Source organism: Trichomycterus rosablanca, chromosome 3, assembly GCF_030014385.1.
Source record: "Trichomycterus rosablanca isolate fTriRos1 chromosome 3, fTriRos1.hap1, whole genome shotgun sequence".
Taxonomy (NCBI): domain Eukaryota; kingdom Metazoa; phylum Chordata; class Actinopteri; order Siluriformes; family Trichomycteridae; genus Trichomycterus; species Trichomycterus rosablanca.
In genome coordinates, this window is record NC_085990.1 from 46,068,373 (window position 1) to 46,076,496 (window position 8,124).

General features: G+C 37.2%; 1 protein-coding gene across 1 annotated transcript in view; it reads right to left on the reverse strand.

Moving 5' to 3' along the window:
* Nucleotides 1–2,270, reverse strand: part of stk40 (serine/threonine kinase 40) — a 36,305-nt gene extending 34,035 nt beyond the window's left edge. Inside the window, exon 1 of the mRNA XM_062991389.1 lies at nucleotides 2,132–2,270. The gene's annotated coding sequence lies outside the window, so the exon portion shown is untranslated. The remainder of the gene's footprint in view (nucleotides 1–2,131) is intronic.
* Between the last annotated feature and the right edge of the window lie 5,854 nt (nucleotides 2,271–8,124).

Below are 8,124 nucleotides of genomic sequence, written 5' to 3' on the forward strand. Positions count from 1 at the left end.
AAGCTCTGCAGTGTTCTGTTTCAGCACAGTAAGAGCCAGTCATCATATCATAGCAACTTAAATAAATTCCATTAATAAATAAATTGAAATACATCACATTTTTATGTTCTAAACGTGACACCACTGCATTGTTACCAAGCCTGAGCAAGTCATTATAGAATATTTATTGTAGAGTGAAATTATGCATTATACATCTAGCGCATCATGAAATGCCTTAAATAAATAAATAAACAATTTAATTTTGCTAGATTCGTATTTAACAGCTCTGCTAGTAAAGTCCCCCTGGTGTTTAAAAACAGCTGATCAGTACTAAGGCACTTGAACAAGATCATCAAGATCATTAGTCACAGGAATAAAGGAACGTCGTCTAGATTTGGGGTTTAGTTGATTAGACTGATAATGCTGCCTTTACACACTCAGACGATCTTAATGCATGCTTGCTGAACAGTAATCATGACTTGCATAGAAGTGCATTGCTATTATTAGGCAGTCTGATCCATTTTGGTATTTATCATTAGAATCTGCTTCATTCTAATTAGGATCCTGATCCCAAGCCTATTACAGAAACCCAAGGTACAGGTCAGATACTAAACCTGACAGGGCACCATTTCATTGTAGTGCAACATATTTAAATCATGCACAAACAATAGTGCCCAATACACATACTGGGATGTTTTAGGACATAAGAGGAAACTGTAGAACACTGAAAAAGCTCACACGCATGAGAACTTGTCCAACTCTAAACAGTTACCAAAGGTGAGGTTTAAACAAGGACCACAGGTCCATGGAGAAGTGCTGCATTCACACTACCTACAACTAGAGGTTTATTACTTTTATTATTACTCTACTTACACCCCATGTTATTTTATTGTGTAAAAAGCCGTTTTGGTTTTGAATTTTTCACATTCATTTCATTTATTTTAGGGACAGTGGCAGCCTAATGGGTAGAGTTTTGGGCTACCAACTGAAAGGTTGAGAGTTCGAATCCCAGCTCAGCCATTCCAAACAAGCTGGGATATGCGAAGAAAGAATTTCGTTGTACTGTACACGTGTAATGTATAAATGATAAACATTTACATTTTCGGCATTTAGCAGACGCTCTTATCCAGAGCGACATACAGAAGTGCTTCCATAGCAAACATTTCATTACTGTAGTTTAAGTAGACAACAGTTCAAGAACACAAATCTGCTAAAATAAGGGCATTGTATTCTATTTATCGACCACTATCATCCAGGTCAGGGTTGTGGTGAGTCAAGACAGGGCACCAACCTATTGCAGAGCATTGGCCACCTACATTCCCTACAATTTTTTGTAAATTGTAATATTTAAGACTGATCTGTATCTGACCTTTCACCTTTCACCTTTCATTAGGAGTTGGATTGTTTTGTGTGTTCAGCAGTAATTCTTACATTAAATAAAATGTAGAATTAGATCTCTCTGTGTTTGGATTAATATGACTACAAACATTATTTTGCCATCTTTATTGTAGAAAATGGAAATGAAAAGACTCTTTCTCTATTGTTGACCTCCTTAACCTGCTGCCTGTAGGAATGTGGCCTGTACTATTACTATTCTTATTAGTGTAATACTTAACCACTACTAGTGTAAGACATTTAGCAGTCACTGATAAGACCACAAAAGCTGCTTCCATTAATAAAGATTGGTCATATGAATATGTTTACAACAAACTTACTAACGTGCAGCTAAACGCTACATATTTGTAATTATGCATTTTATAGTGGCAAATATCACTATGCCATGAGCAATATCGACTGATATTATTTCGTTAATTAATAAGCAAGTTAATATTAAGTTATTGTTATTAACTAAACATACATACATTCTGTCTCGGGCTAACTGTATCTGAACCAACAATAGCGTTATTTCTAAACACTGAGTTAGCACTGGTTAGCTGCTAGCAGAAGAGCTTGAACTAGTCGGCTATGGCTGCGTCCCAAACCACACAATACACGCTACATAGTGAATAAAATCTTAAGTCTTTTGAAGCTGGTGTATACACATTTAAACCCCTATTTAGTAATGCAGGACGCGGTTTGGTACGCAGCCTGTGCAGCAGCAGTTTGGCTCTTTAATCCAGCGCTCTGAATGACGGGCCATTTAATAACTCACCTCTAGCTTAAAACCGCCGCGACAGTCTTCAATGTTCTCTACACAAACGCCGACATGTTGGTCCAGGTTACAGCTGAGGAGCGGTGCACAGACGCTCAGTCCACACCACACAGCGATGCGACTTTCGAAATGCAGCTTATTTCACAGTATTAGCGACAGAGGGAATGAGGAAAAGCCTTCTTCTCCCCTACTGCTGATCACATCTTTCCATAGCAGCACCACCTGACAACGGAAATGACGCACGTAGAACGAGTGACAGCCCACCTCAGCCAATCAAACAACAGCGCCCGCCTCTTTTACTTTATACCAGCCCGGTCTTGCAGAAGGACAAATTATGAAAGCGCAGAAAGTCATGTTAGCACACTTACTATCCTGACATGCTTAATATGGAACACGGCCAATACACCCATATGCATATATATACACTGATCAGCCATAACATTAAAACCACCTCCTTGTTTCTACACTAACTGTCCATTTTATCAGCTCCACTTACCATATAGAAGCACTTTATAGTTCTACAATTACTGACTGTAGTCCATCTGTTTCTCTACATACTTTATTAGCCTCCTTTCATGCTGTTCTTTAATGGTCAGGACTCTCCCAGGACCACCACAGAGTACCACCAGCACTGCAGTGACACTGACATGGTGGTGGTGTGTTAGTGTGTGTTGTGCCGGTATGAGTGGATCAGACACAGCAGCACTGATGGAGTTTTTAAACACCTCACTGTCACTGCTGGACTGAGAATAGTCCACCAACCAAATATATCCAGCCAACAGCACCCCGTGAAGGTCTAGAAGATGACCAACTCAAACAGCAGCAATAGATGAGCGATCATCTCTGACTTTACATCTACAAGGTGGACCAACTAGGTAGGAGTGTCTAACAGAGTGGACAGTGAGTGGACACGGTATTTAGAAACTCCAGCAGCGCTGCTGTGTCTGATCCACTCATACCAGCACAACACACACTAACACACCACCACCATGTCATTGTCACTGCAGTGCTGAGAATTATTCACCACCTAAATAATACCTGCTCTGTGGTGGTCCTGGGAGACATATATATATATATATACATATATATGTATGTGTGTATATATGTACAGTATATAGATTTGTATTTGTCAGTACTTGCACAACTTTTCTTGTCACTTTTGCACACTTAGTTAACTTAAAAAACCCTTTTTTTCAATTTCTATTTTAAATGTTCTAATTTTTCTACACTTTTTACATTTTAAAACATTTCTATTTTTAATATATATATATATATATATATACTGTATATATATACAGTATATATATATATAGTCTATTTTGTAATTACTAAAGTGGCTGAGCAGTCACAAAAGCATTTCACTGCCAGTTGTACTGTGTATGATTATGTATGTGACAAATAAATCTTGATTTGATTTGATTTTAATATTTTTAACAAGAATGTAGATAACAATTAAATAACAGGCATAGTTTTTGTTTATTAATGTGTTCATTATTTTTTACTAATCACTTCATATTGTTATAAGACACTGTTGTTGGACAAGAAGGCCTGACCCAGTTTACGCCCCAATTTGTCCCACAAACTGGGGTTGAGGATAGTGTGTTGTGCTGACCACACCAAACCTGACAGACTTAACTTTGTGCACAGGGGCACATGTTGACAAAGTTATTTAATATAATTAAGTGGCTGGAATACTTCATAATTAGAAGGGATGTACACACACAAACACACTTTTGGCCATATATTATATAATGAGGTCTTTGTTGGCCAAATGTTCCAAAAGGTTTGGGAATTATCAAGGAGATTATCTTCTTTTCAAGCACTGGCTAAGAGTTGTGGTATTATATCATGAACAGTGCCTAATGACATCTCCAGTGCTGTCCTGCTTTTTAACTGAAATCTTAAATAATAAATTGTTGTGACATTATAAATGTGAGCAGACCAGACAGTCCTTGGTAGGTTTACTATTGATCCAGTATTCCATTTTTTGGCTAAATGACTTTTAATGTGAAGTTCTTGAGCCTTACATTCTGGCACAATTAAATGTGAAAGAAAACCACAGGCAAAATCTGACACAGATCTCAGGAGCTGTGTGGACTAACCCTACCTGGTGCACCACCATCTACCCATAAAATATTTGTCAAAAGGAGTATAGGCCCAGTACCTAAATAATTTGATACTGTTTTTTTATATTTTTCATTAAATAAAATTACTATTTTCTGCATATCTCAGTATCTCAATTTTATTTTCGGACTCTACTCTGTACTTGTTTGCTTTGCAGATAGATTGGTTAGACTATAACAGTTAGAAGGTACAGTACAAGGACAAAAACAGCAGAACATTGTGTTTAGTTCTTGACTCCACAATGCTGGATGTTTAGCCCAGATACCTAACTAGTTTAAGTTTAAGCAGTGCAGGGTGCTTTTTTCTTACACATTTATACATGCTTGAATAAATGGTTTACTAATATTTCATTGTGTTCTTCAGATGTTGTTATTGTAATTATTTACCAATGCTCATTTAAATGCTTAAACAACATTTCTGCTTGATCTTCGATTTATTCTACATGTCTAGAACATATGTTGCCTTAATTACACAAGCAAATGGAGTATAGCTTATTAGGTTTATGAGCCTTTAGTTCCATTTACTTAAAGGCTTTACAAGGAAAAAAATTAAAGGCTTAAAATAGACAACATAATCAGAACATCCTTCACAAAGAATAGAAGCAGTCAAACTGCTATACAAATATTCAGCTCAGCCTGTTCTAATACTAAATTAAATATTTATTCTTAAACTGGGTATTGAAATCAACACTGATCATGACACTATGACACCCATTTCTTTCATGCACATAAACCCTTAAGAGCAACTATTTTAGTGTTTGTTATAAAAAAGCCCACATACTCCTGCCAACTCAGTTCAGTTTAGAGGAGTGGGCAGCTTGTTAAAACCCAAGTTTGGCTTTCTTTCATAACTGGTTTTATTTTCCTGCTTTGACTCAGCAAACCTTCTTACATTTAGCCACATAAAACACACGATGAGTCTGTGGCTTAACATAGGACGTCCCACAGTGTGCTGGGTGGAAACTAAGTGAATCATGCTCTAGGGAGTGGGTTCACCTTATGTAATATAAAAACAGTGAAAATGTAAATGTAGCTCCTCCACGCCGTCTCAGACTCCAGTCTCGGCTAACATCGCACTGTCATCGTGCAAACCGAAGTGGCATAGATGATAACTCTTGGTTGCATCCAAAGCGCATGTTTAGACACACATCACTGCCTTTTAATCCACATTGCTTTTGGTGTGGGCCATGGCTTGAGTATTCTTTAAAAGTGAATGCTTGCTTTTGCTTTTCTTGTAGCTTTCACAAAGCAAGTTTTTACTTTAATTAGAATTATTTTATAGACTTTAAAAAACTTTTTATATTAACTTTTTTTTTTTACATTTTATTTATTTAAATATTAATTAAACTAAACAGACTGGGTTTTAACATCTTCAACATCTTCCACTAAGTAATAATGCTGGTTATCATATATCACCTCAAATATTTCTGTATTTGTAGCATTATCCAAGGCATGTGTGCAGGTTGTACCACACCATATACAGCATAAACCAACGATAAAAGAAAGCTGGTGATTCTATATAACCACATCTGTATTTCCCTTATAGTTGTTTGACATTATGGATTTTCAAGGCAACTTGGTGTTAATTACATATATGGGTAAAGTGAAAAAAATGACCATACAGTCATGTGAAAAAGTTAGGACACCCCATGAGAACCTTTGTCTTTTTGAACATATTTAAACATGTGAACGTTTGAGCTTCATTTGAACAGTACTGAGAGATGGAGCTTATATAACTAAACAAAAATGTTAAAATGTACTTTTAAACACAAGTTGTAAAATGTAATGAACAAAAATAGAAATGTATTGTGAGGAAAACGTTAGGACTCCCCCACATTTATTACTACCACATTACACCACATCAGCTGCAATGATTAGAGCATCGTTAGAGGACACTGGAGTTTTATTTAAACCTCAGACATTAGTCTGGTTTGCTCTTGATTGCTGAAGTGAGTGGTATCACCATGGTGAGATCTAAAGAGCTCTCTGAGGCCTTCAGAAAGAAGGCTGTAGATTCATGATTCTGGGAAGGGATTTAAAAAGATAAATTAAACAACTTTAATTTAACAACTAGAAATCAGCCATTCCACTGTCCGGAAAATCATTTACAAGTTGAGAACATTTAAAACAACTGCCAACATGGTCAGGTCAGGCCATCCTAGCAAGTTCAGCCCAAGAGCAGACCGCAATATGCGTAAAGAAGTCTCCAATAATTCTACAATGTCATCACAGGACCTACAGCTAGATCTTGCCACAGTTGATGTCAAGTTACATGCATCTACCATCAGAAAGAGACTGCACACGTTTGATTTTCATGGGAGGTGTGCAGGGAGGAAGGAAACCCTTGCTGTCAAAAAAAAAAAAAAAAAAAAACATCAGGGCAAGACTAAAGTTTGCCAGAGAACACCTAGACAAAGACCAGGACTTCTGGAACAATGTCCTTTGGAAGCATGGAGGTGTGAAGCATGGAAGCATGGAGGTGGAAATGTCATGGGCCTGGCAGGCTCTCCATTATATTTACATTTACAAAATACAATCAAACTGGTCTACCACATTTTACAGTTGGTGGGATGTTACCACCATGTTACTCCATCAATGTGAGTTTCTGCCACTAACATTAAGGTCTCCTATATAAATATATCCCTCTGACAACAAGTCCATTTAGCAGAACCCAAAGTCACCTACAGTTGCAGACACAAAATTCTGCAAGTCACAATATTTTTTCAAGGCTGTGTATATTTGTAAAAACTACACAGTGGCTCAGTGTGAAAGACAGTATGAGTGTTTTCTTATTGGGAATGGAATGTGACAGCAATTGATTCATTCATGTGTAGGAGCAGAATGGTTCTCCCACCACTACATAGATGAATGTAGGGTTTCAGAATTGCTTATTAGAAAATGTCATCAAAAGCCTGAGTGAGCAGTGTGGGTGAACGAGAGACTGGGTGGGCAGCGGGACATGATGACTAATATGACTCAGTGACCTGTTTGCACTGCTGGAGGAGCAGATTTTATTGTCTGTTACTGTTACAGGCCTAATAAAATAAAATGTAATGTAATAAACTGACATACTTTATTGCCATAATTATCAAAACAGAATTGTGTTTACTGTGGTGTTTGCATTTTTAATACAACACAAGTATTACAAACGTCAAATGTTCTGTGTGGACTTGCTTCTTAAATATTGCATTTTTCTACTTGCCAATTGTAGACAGTGATGGAACTAAATGAGAATTACAACCCCAAATCAGAAAAAGTTGGGACAGCATGGGAAATGCAAACAATAAAAACAGTTTCTTACATTTACTTTGACTTTTATTTGATTGCAGACAGAATGAACCTGAGATATTTCATGTTTTATCTGCTCAACTTCATTTCATTTATTAATAAACATCCATTCCTGCATTTCAGGCCTGCACATTATACACATTTCAAAAAAAGTTGGGACAGTAAAGCATTTACCACTTTGTAATGTTGCTATTCCTTTTCACCACACTTAAAAGATGTTTTGGCACAGAGGAGACCAAGTGATTTAGTGTTTCAGCTTTTATTTTGTCTCGTTCTTCCTGTAAACACGTCTTAAGATGTGTAACAGTACGGGGTCGTTGTTGTTGCATTTTTCCTTTCAAAATTCTCCACACATTCTCTATTTGGGACAGGTCAGGACTGCAGGCAGGCCAGTCCAGTACCCGTACAATCTTCTTCCGCAGCCATGCCTTTGTAATGTGTGCAGCATGTGGTTTTGCATTGTCTTGCTTGCTGAAAAATGCATGGACAACCCTGGAAAAGATGACGTCTTGAAGGCGGCATAAGTTGCTCTAAGATCTCAATGTACTGTATATGATAACAATCACCTGTTGACATCACCTA